Here is a 16722-nt window from a genome sequence, read left to right on the forward strand (position 1 = left end):
AAGTGCATGTTGACCAATAGTTGAGAGACTACAAGTGCAAGTTCCTAAACAATATATCTCTCTTTGTATGTAAGCCCCATTTCGGTAAAAAAATGTATCTTGAAATAGTGATCATTTTGGAATTGTGTGGTTAAGAAAGAAGGAAAAGTTTTTGATTACGTACAAATTATTTTATGAGAAAATGTGTGGTCGAAAATGAGTTTTGAAAACTTATGTGTGAAAGATAAGTTAGGAAGATACATTCCTAAATAAGCTAACTATCATATCTGTGTGAATATTTAATGTATATAATCTTGCATACATATAAGCATTATCCAAAATTTACCCTTCGAATCATTAAATACGTATTATAAAATAGAATTTTCATAAAACATAATTATTCCGAAAATTGCGATAATTAAAAACAAAAACACTTTCTTAACCATAAAAATTTATTGTTCAAAATTCATAAATTGTCTCCTCTTTATTATACCACCAGTGGTTGGTTCCAAACTTCAATGCTTTGAACCTCAATTACCTATAAAGGGGAAAATAATAAACAATGTGATAAAATCCCAATAAGGAAGCTAGAAAAGTCGTAATTTATATTTAAAATCTAGGAATCGTTAATGTACACGAGGGGATACGAGGATTAGAAAACAAACTCAGATAGCCATAATTTTCCTTCTAATCATAACATATATAGGAAGATATGAGAATTAAGAATCGAACTTTGTGACTATAATTTTCATGCATAGTGCTAATGAACTCCGATCTCTTCAATGTACAATTATAGGACCCATATTATATTCATAACTTGAAATTTCATATTTTAAGGTATGAAAAATGATTTAACATACAACATATGACTATACTTACCTCGTAAATTTGAAGAGGATTTGATAAAACATGTACGAAAGAACTTGATCTCAAACAACCGTTTATGAACTCTGTGTGTGTAGTTTGTGACAACCAAATACATATATAGATGCACATAATTATAGTAATACTATAATTTAATTCAATATACCATAATTATATATAATTATACATATATAGACGTACGTAATTATAGTAATATTATAATTTAAATCAATCAATCCTAATTATATAATTATACATATATAGTTGCATGTAATTGTACTAAGTTCATAATTAACGATTAAAAAGGACTTTTTGAGATGTTATAATCTTACCCTCTTAAAATAAATTTTCCCTCTTGAAAATGGAAGTTTTCTGAAAATCGGGGTTTCTGAAATATAAGTTTCATTATGTAGGCTTTCTTGAAATAGAGGTTTATAAAATGAAATTTTCATACGAGTTTTCGAAAATAAAGTTTTTGAAGATGGAAAATTTATTAAATTTGGAGTGAGTTTGTAATGTTGTTTTCTTATAGTCTGAATAATTCTCAACTGAGTGGCTTCCAAGTGAAGGGGCAGGGGGAGAGGTTCACAAGTGGACCACTTAAAGCTCAAGTTTTCCTTAGATAGTTTAAGTCTTTTTGACAACATCTTTTAGTTTTACGAATACACAAGCTAAGAAAACTCGAACAATAAGTACGAATGGAAATACTCAGAGCTATAATTTTCCTAATTAAACACCATTATTAATTGAGAGATTTTCTAAGGTCGACTGTTTTCATAGGTCAGTATGTAGTCACTAGTCTAAAATCACATAATATCATAAAATTATCTTTCTCATAATTTGTAATATCCATTTCGTAATTAATATGTATTCGTAAAATCATAAGTTATGTCCATATTTTGCTACATTGCAGTTGAATTTATGATTGCTATTTCACATAATAAGCTGATTAACATGGAAATTTCATTTAATAACACTTTTCACATAAATTCTTAACATATAGAAACACATATTCAATGCTAATAAATAAAACATGATTTTTTTTTTTACCTGGTTTGATGAAATCAAAGCTTGAAACTTGGCATCTCATAGTGGTAGTCTAAGAAACATTAATTATTCTCAAAGTTACAATAATTAAAAATAAATAATACTTTCTTAATCATAAAATTTATTGTTTAAAATTCATGAATCATTTCCTCTTTATTATACCACCAGCGGCCAGTTCCAAACTTCAATTCTTCGAACCTCAATTGCCTAAAAGGAGGAAAATCATAAACAATGAGATACAAATCTTAATTTACATTTAAAATTTAGGAATTCTACATAAAGAGACATGGGGATTAGAAATCGAACTTAGGTGGTCATAATTCCCGTACATAATCATAACATACACAGAGAGACATAAGAATTAAGAACTAAACTTCTTACTATAATTCCAGCGCGTAGCGCTATTGAACTCCGCTCTGTGAAATCAATTAATTGTAATTATATATAATTATATATACATGGACGCACATAATTGTAGTAATGTTATAATTTAACTCAATCAAATATATATATATATATATATATATATATATATTTTTCCTTTTTTTTTTTGTTGGCAACGGAAATAAATTTTAAGAATTATTGTAAAAAATATATTTCCCTTTAAATGACAATTTTCATGTAAAACAAAACCAAACAAACACTGAAAGATAGATGATTTTCTTGAAATATATTTTTTAATACCATTAAAATCTATCCCTTTAAGTGATAATTTTCATGTAAAATAAAACCAAACGAACACTAAAAAATACTTTTATTTCAACATTTTTTTTTAAGTGATGACTTTTGTGGATTTCGTGGATCTTTTAAAAATTTGTATTGAATTAGTAGAAGTCTTTTGTAGATTTCTATGAATTTTCATTTTAAATTTTTTATAGATTTTTGTGGAATTCAAAAGACTTTTGAAGACTTTAATTTGAAATAGAATTCACATAGATTTGGTGTGAAATTATCACATACAAGATGTTAGTTATTCTTCCCATATACTTTTAAAAATAAATAAAATCAATATATTTAAATTTAATTATAAAATTTTATAATTTAATAAAACAAATAGATATTTTTCACAAAAAAATGAATGAAAATGGAAAAAAAAAGCTAAAAAAATTCAATTAAAAATTTTCATAGAAAATAGAGATAAATAATAAGAGAGACAAAAAAAGATAAATGGAATATAATTAATAGAAAAAAATAAATTTTAATCATACATATTTATAGAAGATTAAAGGAAAGAATGATTATTATTATTATTATTATTATTATTATTATTATTATTATTTATTTTATTTTTTTTTTTGTGAAAGTCTCCCAAAATCTCGTGATTAATGAGAGACAAATTTTAAGATTTTATATGAGTACTTTCTATTTAAAAGTTGGTACTCTAGAGACTTTTATAAAAGTCTCTATAAGTCATTAAAATCTGAATACCCTAAGACTTGTAGAGACTTCTAAAATGTTTTAATTGAATACACCGTAACTTTTAGAGACTTTTTAAAAGTCTATAAAAATCTCAATTGAATACATCGTACCTTTTAGAGAATCTTAAAAATTCTTAATTGAATACCCCCAAACTTTTTAAATCCCAAAAAGTTATTAATAGTCTCAATTGAATACACCCCCTTAATTCATTCAATTTTTTTGTACATGCCTTTATTATTGTATCTTTCATCTCATGATCCAGTCTATTCCTTGACGTAAGTGTCCCGTTCCATTCAGATCAAACTGGTAACTTGTTACAGAATTAAAAATTTAGTCATCAGACATTCATATTGACCATGCCTATAGCACCCCTCATCCACCATTGAGGTATATGCAGTTGTGTTCACAAATTCACAATATCCTGAACCTAGTAGGGAACATATCAAATGAGTTCCATGTTCACTGAGAAGATGATAACTTTCACGAGGAGGTGTCGAACTATTCCTATGAGAATGTTTGATGGGTTCAATGCGTAAGCAATCAAGTACGTGCGCTCGCACACACACACACACACATATATATATATATTTTACTTTTTGAAAATTTTGAGGAATAAAATAAAATAGGTTTTAAATTCATATTTTTATTTGAGTGAAATAATAAAAATTTGATAGAGCAAGTATAAGTATATCAATATCAGACTCGTTAGATAGCTCGTAAGTAATCATGTATATTAGGCTCGAGAAATAGTTATTTCGAATAAGTTATGCTCATATTATTGATGTTGGAAGATATTACCTAAATTTATAATTAATTAAGTTAATACACATTTCTTCCACATCAATCCACACATGTACTAGTTGAATAAAAAAGCATTTTTCTTATATGGTAATGATTTGATGGAGAGATAAAATGGTTTGAATGACTTGTTACATAATATATGATTGGGCAATTTTCTTGGCATAGTACAAGGCAATTATTACTTTTCCTACCAATGTGTCAGCTAACTTGTTTGAAATTGAATAAATTTGCCTTATTTGAGATAACGAAATTGGAAATTTTTGGGGAAAACATGGTATTTTGGTAGAGTCTAGGACCTAGAAAAATTCATTTTCTCCTTTTCTGTTTAAAGTACCTTGCAAAAAAAAAAAAAATCATTTTCCACCATAAGGAGAAAGCATAGATACGTGTTACTATAGCAGCAGAAATTAAAGATTTGGAAACGTAAAAATTCTTGCTTTTCCTTCCAACAATCCTTATTATCAATCAAGGTAGGATTACGAGGTGCAAGTGTTTTGTCCCGTTAAAATTTTTTTTCCATGTTGATAAATTATTATACTTATGAAAGTTATGAAATGATATGATGATTTCGATATGATATGAAATGACTATTCGATACCAAAGATATGATATACCATAAGCTCTTATCGGTTTCAAATGATACGATGACGATATGATTATTTTTGAAGCATGATCTAAATATTTTATTCGAGATCGCACCACTATTTTTGTGTTCCTACAGAGTATTCCCATGTACTCGTCCTTTTCACTACTCCTCACAGGTTAGAACGAGTCGTTGGTTGGCGGGCGATGTGGTGTTGTGATGCTAGGATATTAGGAATTAATAACTCAAATCCGCGTAATGTAGCGAAACATTTTAATTTCAACATTTTATCTTGGTTTCTTAGGGATTTTATTTTATGATTTAAGACATGATTGAGTTGGTTTTATAATTTAGTTTGTGAAAGATATTTTAGTAGGATTAATACTTTATTATTTAGTTGATAAATGTGAAATGCATGATTTTTTTTAATATTTTGTTTGGCTATGAGTTCCTTCTACGATTTGAATTGCACTTATAAGATTTATGTGTTCTCACTGTTAAAGTAAATGAATTGGGTAATGATTTCAAATCCTTAAAGGGCTACATTTGAATAGTATTCCCAACAGAGCAAGGAGTCATTGGGCAGAAGGAAGTGAAATGATCATAGCAAGGACAGACGTAACTGACCCAGTAAAAGACCAAGCATAATAGTTCGTATTAGTGGGACAAATGGGATTATTACACCTTGTCCTAAGTGTAATAAACTCCACAAGGATGAATGCTTATTTGGTAAGAACATGCGCTTTCAATATGGTAAGCCGGGACACATTGCCTTACACTGTACAGAACCTCCAAAGAAGAAAGATGATGATCATACAAGAACAAGAAAGGGAAGTCCTGAGTTTTTGCACTAAACTAGCATGAGGCGGAACAAGATCCGAATGTGATAGCATGTATTGTAATATTATTTAAAATATTTGTTTATGTTCTTAATTTTACGTTCTTCGGCGCTCGGTCTAACACTATAATTACAAAAACAGGTATCCTATCATTATTTGATACACCTGCTTACGTACTTTTTGACAATGGGGCTACAAATTCGTTTATCTCTGCATCCTTCGTCATTAGGTCTAACTTTGCATGTGTGGAAACAAATAATGAATTAGAGGTTAGCATCCCTTCAGGAAGAACTATTTGCACTAATCATATGACTAAGGCTATGAAGTTAGAGATTGATGTGAAAATACTACATATAGACTTGTACCTTTTGGAGATGAAGGATTTTGACGTTATTCTAAGCATGGACTGGTTGGGACTCAACCATGGGACCATTCAATGTCATGAAAGAGAAGTATTATTTCATAGGACGAGAGAGAAAGAGTTCCATTTCTTTGGAGCAAAGTTCAAATCTCTACCTCGTCTTATATCGGCAATACAAGCGGAGAAGATGTTAAGAAAGGAGTCATGTTAGGGATTCTTAGTTAATATCAATGGTTCCAAATATGCCGAGACAACTATTAAAGATATTAACATTGTACGAGATTTTGCAGATATATTTCCAGAAGACCTACCTAGCATTCCACAAGATAGGCAGGTGGAATTTACTATTGACTTAGTTCCCGACGTGGCACCAGTATCTAAGTCTCCGTACCGAATGGCATTGAAAGAACTCCAAGAATTGAAGTTTACAATTGGAAGAGTTACTAAAAAAAGGATTCATTCAATCGATTGTATCTCTTCAGGGCGCTCCAATACTTTTTGTGAAGAAGAAAGATGTGAGTATGATGATGTGCATTGATTATCGAGAATTGAATCATTTAACTATCAAAAATAGATACCCTCTACCAAGAATAGAAGATTTATTCGACCAGTTAAGGGAAGCAATGGTGTTTTCAAAGATTGACTTGAGGTCGGGGTATCATCAGCTGAAGATCAAGGTAAGCGATATACCAAAAACTGCCTTTAGGACTCGTTATGGGCATTACGAGTTCACTGTCATGCCTATCAGTTTGACCAATTCTCCGGTGGTATTTATGGACCTAATGAACTGAGTGTTTCATCAGTATTTGGACATTTCGTTATAGTATTTATTGACGATATACTTGTATACTCCAAAGATAGGAAGCAACATGAGGAACAACCCCGAGTAGTACTTGATACTTTGAGGAAGGAGAAATTATATGTCTAATTCAAGAAGTACGAATTTTGTCTCGATCGCATAGGTTTTTTTGGTCATGTGGTTTCCGGCGAGGGAACTGAAGTAGACCCAGTTAAAGTGAAAGCAGTAACTAATTGGCCTAACCCGTCCAGTGCAAGTGAAGTTCGTAGTTTCTTAGGATTGGTTGGCTATTATCGGAGATTTATAGAGGGTTTCTCAAAAATAGCAGGTCCACTGACTCAGTTGAATCGAAAGGGTGTAAAGTTTTAGTGGACGAAAAAATGTGAGAAGTGTTTTCAAGAACTTAAATAGAGATTAGTCACGGCTCCTATTTTGACTATACCTGAAGGATTGGATGGGTTTGTAATTTATAGTGATAACTCCAAACAAGGCTTGGGTTGTGTTTTGATGCAACATGAAAAGGTGATTGCTTATACCTCGAGACAGTTGAAACAGTACGAGCAGAACTATCCGACGCATGACTTGGAACTAGCAGCGGTGGTTCATGCCCTAAAGATATGACGTCATTATCTCTATGGTGAGAAATGCAAAATCTATACAGACCACAAGAGTCTCAAATACTTCTTTACACAAAAGAAATTAAATATGAGATAGAGGAGATGGTTGGAATTAGTGAAAGATCATGACTATACAATCCATTGCCGTCCAGGTAAGGCTATCTAGTCGCAGATGCCCTAAGCAGGAAGACATGACCATAATTAGCAATTTTACCCACGGTGGTGCAGGAACGCTTGATACAGGACTTTGAAAAGTTGAGATTGGGAGTTATCACTCCGTCAACTTAGACTACAGTGAGAATAAGATTGTTTATGATTCGACCTACTCTTTAGGATCGAATCAAGGAAGTACAGGATAAGGATTCATTTCTACAGAAGATAAAAGCTGAGGTTGGTACAAACAAACATATAAGATTTGAGGTATCCGCAGATAACACGTTAACTTTTAAATGAATATTGTGTGTACCTAAAGATGGAAGTATAAAAAACGAGATATTGGAAGAGGCTCATTCTACCCCGTATGCTGCGCATCCATGCAATACAAAAAATGTATCTAGATCTCTGAGATACATTTTGGTGGAGAAACATGAAGAGAGAAATTGGACTATTCGTGGAGAAATGTATTATCTGTCAGCAAGTTAAGGCAGAACATCAAAGGCCATTAGGATTATTGAACCCATTGGATATACCGGAATGGAAATGGAAACATATAGCAATGGATTTTGTGGTAGGCTTTTCGAGGTCAGCAAGAGGTCACAATATTATTTGGGTAGTAGTTGATCGTTTGACGAAGTCAGCTCATTTTCTGTCAATTAAATTTTAGTATGGAACAGCTCGCACAATTATATATCAGAGAGATAGTCAAACTGCGTAGAGTTCCTGTCACCGTTGTTTCAGACAGAGATCCGAGGTTCACATCAAAATTTTGGAAAAGTTTGCAGGCAGCCATGGCGACGAAATTGAAGTTTAGCACTATTTATCATCCATAGACGGATGGACAATTAGAAAAAACCGTTCAAACTCTTGAAGATATGTTGAGGGTATGTGTTTTGGACCTTGGCGGTAGTTGGGAGACACACCTGCCGTTAGTGAAGTTTGCTTACAATAATAGTTTTTCAGCCACTATAGATATGGCCACATATGAAACTCTTTATGGTAGGAAGTGTAAGTCCCCTAAACATAGGGATGAGGTCGAGGAAAATAGAATTTTATGTCTTGAAATCATTGAATGAACAGTCGAGGCTATTGATAAGATTAGAGCAAGAATAAAGGCAGCACAAGATCGATAGAAAAGTTATGCTGAAGTTAGAAGAAAAGTTTTAGAATTTCAAGCGAGTGATAAAGATTTTCTAAAAGTAGCACCAATGAAAGGTGTGTTGAGATTTGGAAAGAAAGGGAAGTTGAGACTATGATTTATTGGACCTTTTGAAATTCTTGAAAGGATTGGTAGTATGGCTTACCGACTTGCTTTACCACCTAAACTAGCAGTAGTATATAACGTGTCTCATATCTTAACATGGGAGAAGGAAGATGAGCTTAAAAGAAAGTATATAGAACTCTTCGATTAGTTAAGGTAATTTTCGAGGACCAAAATATTTAAGGTGGGGAGATTGTAACGCCAAAAAAAAAAAAAGAAAAAAAGAAAAAAAAAGAATGGAAACGTATTTATTATATATGTTATATTTTTTTTACATTTTGAAAATTTGAGGACTAAAATGAAATATGTTTTAAATTCATATTTTTATTTGAGTGAAATAATAAAAAATTGATAGAGCAAGTATAAGTATATCAATATCGGGCTCGTTAGATAGCTCGTAAGTAATCGTACATATTAGGCTCGAGAAATATTTATTTCGAATAAGTTATGCTCATATTATTGATATTGGAAGATATTACCTAAATTTATAATTAATTAAGTTCATACACATTTCTTCCTCAGCAATCCACACGTGAACTAGTTGAATAAAAAGGTATTTCTCTTATATGGTAATGATTTGATGGAGAGATAAAATAGTTTGAATGGCTTATTATATAATATATGATTGGGCAATTTTATTGGCATAGTACAAGGCAATTATTACTTTTCTTACCAATATGTCAGCTAATTGTTTGAAATTTAATAAATTTGCCTTATTTGAGATACCGATATTGGAAAATTTTGGGGAAAACACGGTATTTTGTTAGAGTCTAGGGCCTAGAAAAATTCATTTTCTCATTTTCAGGTTAAAGTAACTTGTAAAAAAAAAAAAAAAATCATTTTCCACCCTAAAGAGAAAAGCATAGATACGTATTACTATAGAAATAGAAATTAAAGATTTGGGAATGTAAAAATTCTTACTTTTCCTTCCAACAATTCTTATTATTAATCAAAGTAGGACTACGAGGTGCAAGTGTTTTGTCACGTTTAAATTATTTTTTTTATGTTGATAAATTATTATACTTATGAAAGTTATGAAATGACTATCCGATACAAAAGATATGATATGCCATGAGCTCTTACCAGATTCAAATGATGTGATGACGTTATGATTATTTTTGAAGCACGATCCAAATATTTTATCCGGGATCGCCCCACTATTTTTGTGTTCCTACTGAGTATTCTCATGTACTCGTCATTTTCACTACTCCTCACAGGTTAGAACGGATCGTTGGTTGGCGGGCGATGTCGTGTTGTCGTGGTGCCAGGATATTTAGAATTAATAACTCAAATCCGCGTAATGTAGCGAAGCATTTTAATTTCAACATTTTATCTTGGTTTCTTAGGGATTTTATTTTATGATTTAAGACATGATTTAGTTGGTTTTATAATTTGATCTGTGAAAGATATTTTAGTAGGATTAATACTTTATCATTTAGTTAATAAATATGAAATGCATGATTTTTTATTTTTTATATATTTTGTTTGGTTGAGTTTCTTCTACCATTTAAATTGCACTTATAAAATTTATGTGTTCTCACTGTTAAAGTAAATGAATTGGGTAACAATTTCAAATCCTTAAAATTTGGGTCGTTACATATAGAGGCAAGATTATTAGGTTTGAGTTGTTTTCCTAGAATTCTGTTAATGAGTTAGAGTACCTTACGAGGGATGAAATAATTGCTATGTTCTCCGATCAATAGACATATGTTATAGTGGCTATCTAGACTTGTAGCTTATGTTTGTTCAATCATTTCATTGTATGAAAAATCGAGGAAATGACTACATTAGTAACGAATCAATGATCACTGATTGAGGCAAAACGAATGAGTTTGGAGTCTTCTTCCTAGAATCCTTTCCATGATTCATTGTATGTTACCGAAAAGTGTAGACACTTATCTAGGCCTTTAAGTAGGAATATTTGGGAGTAATTTTGATGAATTATAGCTTAATCTCTTGTATTTGTTGTTTGTAAGATAAAACTCAATGATTGAAAGTGAAATTGGAACAAAAGGAACGAAAAATGATGATTTTCAAAGTTGAGATACCAAATTACAAATGTTCAATGGTTAATTCGAATCACATATCGATGAGTGAAGAATGTGGGGAGTTAATTGGATGAGAATAGAGGACATGAATTGGTAGTATGGCTTACCGACTTGCTTTACCACCTAAACTAGCAGTAGTATATAACGTGTCTCATATCTTAACATGGGAGAAGGAAGATGAGCTTAAAAGAAAGTATATAGAACTCTTCGATTAGTTAAGGTAATTTTCGAGGACCAAAATATTTAAGGTGGGGAGATTGTAACGCCAAAAAAAAAAAAAGAAAAAAAGAAAAAAAAAGAATGGAAACGTATTTATTATATATGTTATATTTTTTTTACATTTTGAAAATTTGAGGACTAAAATGAAATATGTTTTAAATTCATATTTTTATTTGAGTGAAATAATAAAAAATTGATAGAGCAAGTATAAGTATATCAATATCGGGCTCGTTAGATAGCTCGTAAGTAATCGTACATATTAGGCTCGAGAAATATTTATTTCGAATAAGTTATGCTCATATTATTGATATTGGAAGATATTACCTAAATTTATAATTAATTAAGTTCATACACATTTCTTCCTCAGCAATCCACACGTGAACTAGTTGAATAAAAAGGTATTTCTCTTATATGGTAATGATTTGATGGAGAGATAAAATGGTTTGAATTGCTTATTATATAATATACAATTGGGCAATTTTCTTGGCATAGTACAAGGCAATTATTACTTTTCTTACCAATATGTCAGCTAATTGTTTGAAATTTAATAAATTTGCCTTATTTGAGATACCGATATTGGAAAATTTTGGGGAAAACACGGTATTTTGTTAGAGTCTAGGGCCTAGAAAAATTCATTTTCTCATTTTCAGGTTAAAGTAACTTGTAAAAAAAAAAAAAAAATCATTTTCCACCCTAAAGAGAAAAGCATAGATACGTATTACTATAGAAATAGAAATTAAAGATTTGGGAATGTAAAAATTCTTACTTTTCCTTCCAACAATTCTTATTATTAATCAAAGTAGGACTACGAGGTGCAAGTGTTTTGTCACGTTTAAATTATTTTTTTTATGTTGATAAATTATTATACTTATGAAAGTTATGAAATGATATGAAATGACTATCCGATACAAAAGATATGATATGCCATGAGCTCTTACCAGATTCAAATGATGTGATGACGTTATGATTATTTTTGAAGCATGATCCAAATATTTTATCCGGGATCGCCCCACTATTTTTGTGTTCCTACTGAGTATTCTCATGTACTCATCATTTTCACTACTCCTCACAGGTTAGAACGGATCGTTGGTTGGCGGGCGATGTCGTGTTGTCGTGGTGCCAGGATATTTAGAATTAATAACTCAAATCCGCGTAATGTAGCGAAGCATTTTAATTTCAACATTTTATCTTGGTTTCTTAGGGATTTTATTTTATGATTTAAGACATGATTTAGTTGGTTTTATAATTTGATCTGTGAAAGATATTTTAGTAGGATTAATACTTTATCATTTAGTTAATAAATATGAAATGCATGATTTTTTATTTTTTATATATTTTGTTTGGTTGAGTTTCTTCTACCATTTAAATTGCACTTATAAAATTTATGTGTTCTCACTGTTAAAGTAAATGAATTGGGTAACGATTTCAAATCCTTAAAATTTAGGTCGTTACATATAGAGGCAAGATTATTAGGTTTGAGTTGTTTTCCTAGAATTCTGTTAATGAGTTAGAGTACCTTACGAGGGATGAAATAATTGCTATGTTCTCCGATCAATAGACATATGTTATAGTGGCTATCTAGACTTGTAGCTTATGTTTGTTCAATCATTTCATTGTATGAAAAATCGAGGAAATGACTACATTAGTAACGAATCAATGATCACTGATTGAGGCAAAACGAATGAGTTTGGAGTCTTCTTCCTAGAATCCTTTCCATGATTCATTGTATGTTACCGAAAAGTGTAGACACTTATCTAGGCCTTTAAGTAGGAATATTTGGGAGTAATTTTGATGAATTATAGCTTAATCTCTTGTATTTGTTGTTTGTAAGATAAAACTCAATGATTGAAAGTGAAATTGGAACAAAAGGAACGAAAAATGATGATTTTCAAAGTTGAGATACCAAATTACAAATGTTCAATGGTTAATTCGAATCACATATCGATGAGTGAAGAATGTGGGGAGTTAATTGGATGAGAATAGAGGACATGAATGAAATTGCATGAAAAGGACTAACTCATACCCTGGAGGAAGTTTAGACTGGTACCAAACTTAGCTTGTCTGTGCGAACGCACCAACGTGTGCAAGGCATAAAAGTTGGGAACCCAAGGCTTATTTTTTACTAACATGCATGAGCAGTCAAATATACCATGCGTAAGCATGGTGCTATTCTAGCCAGGCGCGGACTGCTTTTTCTATTGCTGAAACTTTTTTTGATTATAAACTTTGAAATCGTTTCTTAACCTAAATTCTACAACTATAATTACATAACTAAGGCAAAACATTTGGGGATATCTCTCTAGCCTCTCACAACACAATCTATCGAGAATAAGAGGACAATTCACCATAGTTTGGAGAGAAGATCAAACCTAGTATAGAATTGAAGGAAAATTGCATCAAGAAATTGAAGATTTAGCCGCAAATGGGTAATAGATGTTAGGTATAACATGTATGATATGTGCAATCATATAAATAATCATATAATTAATGCGTTCCTTTGCATATGAAATTGGAATAGAAATATGATCAGGTCGTGCTTAAACGAGTTTCCTTACATTGGGAGATAGATAAATTAAATTAAATTAAATTATCGATTGTCATGAATACATAAATCATGCTAAATTACATATATTGAGAATTTGAAATAAGATGACAATTAGTGGATTCATAAATCCAACACATTCATCCCATAATTTATGAAAATAAGCTTTAGATAAATCACATAATAACTTAGACTTTGATAAGACATAAAATGTCATATTTTTCATCCATTAATACTTGCGTTTTTGTGATTAATTGACACTTAAATGTACTAAGTATCCTTATATTTTGATTTAGGTCACAATTGGATGATTATGGCATAAATTAGAGGAAATGAGTGAAGAAGGACCAAAGTGAAAGAAATCAAAAGTTCAAGGACTAAGTTGCTAATATCCAAAAGTTTAACCTAAAGGCGAAACAAAGGAGTGAAAGATTTGAAGGTCAATTGATGGAAGACTTAAAGTATTGGAAGAAGAAAAACAAGAAAAAGAGGCCAAGGAAAAGAGAAGATGAAAGCTCAGGGACCAAGTTACAAATAATTCCTAGATGAGACGAGCGATGGAATGAAAATTCAAGAGTTTTAGAGGTCAATTGGATAAAGAAAGAAGTCAAAGAGGTGAAATATGGTCGAAGTATAATCACACATCAATTTCCAATCGAAAGGGTTAGGCACCGATTTTTAGCATCATATTGGGACCCAATTTCGACATGGTAGACAATCGAACTAGAAGATGAGTTCTAAAGGAAAGTTGTAGATCTTTGAGTTACCGTTCCAAAGAAACTTGAATCACCTGAATGGGATATCAAGAGAGAAATTTACGACCAAAATACTAAAAAGTGTCCAGGGAAAAAACGGTTTGAACCATGCGGTCGCACGGTTTATTCCCATGCGGTCGCACAAGCCACTCCAGCAATCTCAAGACCCTATTTTGACATAACCACGTTGTAGCACACTCTATAACCATGCAGTCGCATGGTAGAAACTTTTGACGCGATTTTTAATTTCTTTTTTTTCGTCCAACCAGGTATGGAAACAAATTTTTTCACCACATAAATAACCTAATTCACCCTAGAACGCGAGAGAACGCCCCCAAATCACTTTTCTCTCTTTTGTGCTCTAAAATTGAAGATTTCTAGCTAATTTATCATACTTGGTCGAGGATATTGAGCGCTTTTGAGAATAGATCAGCCACATTGTCACTTGAGCGAATTTGTTGAATATCAATGTCACCATTCTTCTGAAGTTCATGTGTATGAAAGAATTTTGGAGAAATATGCTTCGTCCTGTCGCCTTTGATATAACCTCCCTTGAGTTGTGCGATACAAGCTGCATTATCTTCAATCCACATGATGATTGGATATGATGGGTCATATTCCTCAACCATACACATTCTCGCCCTGCTTCATGGATTGCAATAATCTCAGAATGATTTGAAGATGTTGCTGTCAAGCATTGCTTCACAGATCTCCATGATATAGCTGTTCCTCCACGTGTAAACACATATTCTGTTTGTGATTTAGCTTTATGTGGATCGGAGAGACTAAAGCAGATCCTGACTTTTGAGAATAAAACAGTCCCATATCAATAGTACCTTTTAGGTAACGAAAAATATGTTTAACACCATTCCAATGCCTTTGAGTTGGTGTAGAGCTATATCTTGCAAGGAGATTTACAGAAAAAGTTATGTCAGGTCGAGTGCAATTTGCAAGATAAGTTAATGCTCCAATTGCACTAAAGTATGGTACTTCAGGACCAAGAATCTTTTCTCCATCTTCAAGTGGAAGAAATGGATCTTTTTTCACATCAAGTGATCGAACAACCATAAGTGATGACAATTGATGTGCATTATTCATATAAAAGCGTTTCAAGACTTTTTCTGTATAAGTAGATTGATGAACAAATAATCCCTCTAGAAAATGTTCAATTTGTAATCCAAGACAAAAATCTGCAGTTTTGTTGAGCTCTTCAAGAGTTCCAATTAAATTTAAATCATCAACATTAACTGCCACAATTGCAAATTCAATATTTATTTTTTTTTATGAAAACACATGGATAGATATCGTCATTTTTATAACCCTCTTTCAACAAATATTCGCTGAGGCGATTATACCACATGCGTCCGGATTGTTTCAATCCATATAATGATTTTTGCAATTTAATTGAGAACATAGTTCTCAGACATGTATCATTTATTCCTGACATCTTAAATCCTTCAGGGACTTTCATATATATGTCACTGTCAAGTGAACCATATAGGTAGGCAGTTACTACATCCATAAGGCGCATATCGAGCCTTTGTGACACGGTCAAACTAATTAAGAACCTAAAAGTGATGGTATCCATTACAGAAGAATATGTTTCCTCATAATCAATTCCTGGTCTTTGGGAGAAACCTTGAGCCACTAGTCGGGTTTTGTATCTTGTAATTTCATTATTCTCATTTCTCTTTCGTACAAAAACCCATTGTATCCAACAGGGATTACATTTTCAGGTGTTCGAACTACTAGTCCAAACACTTTTCATTTCTCCAAAGAATTCAATTCTGCCTGTATGGTTTCTTTCCATTTTGGCCAATCATTTCTATTTCGACAGTCATTAATAGACTGTGGTTCGGGATCCTCATTTTGCATAATATCAAGAGCCATGTTAAAGGTGAAAATATTGTCTATAACAATATTATTTTCTTCCCATAATTTATGAGATATCATATAATTTATTGAGATCTCATTATTTTCGGACACATCTGGTTCTTCAGGAACCGTACATTCAATATTTGATTGATCAATCTTTTTTAATGTGATTTCTTCGGAAGTTTTTGGTTGGTTTTTCTCCCGTACTCTTCTTTTTCGAGGTACAGAGTCTTGTGAACCAACTGGTCGACGATGGTTTTGGCGTATTTGAGATTCATTTGCCACAGCAGATTGTCCTGTAGGGACATTAATTTTTGCTGGAATATTTTCTGCTGGAATATATGACTTTCTCACTTTTCTCGTGTCAACAAATATATCAGGTAGTTGAATTGTAACTCTTTGCAAATGAATTATTTTTTCAACCTCTTGTTCACATTGATTGCTGCGGGGATCAAAGTGAGATAGAGTTGTTTCATTCCAAGGAATTCTACCTTGTTTTTAAGGATGTAGTTTTTCTCCTCCCAAAGTTGGGAAAGTCATTTCATCAAAATGACAAT

Source organism: Olea europaea, chromosome 10 (assembly GCF_002742605.1).
Source record: "Olea europaea var. sylvestris chromosome 10, O_europaea_v1, whole genome shotgun sequence".
In the NCBI taxonomy this organism is placed as follows: domain Eukaryota; kingdom Viridiplantae; phylum Streptophyta; class Magnoliopsida; order Lamiales; family Oleaceae; genus Olea; species Olea europaea.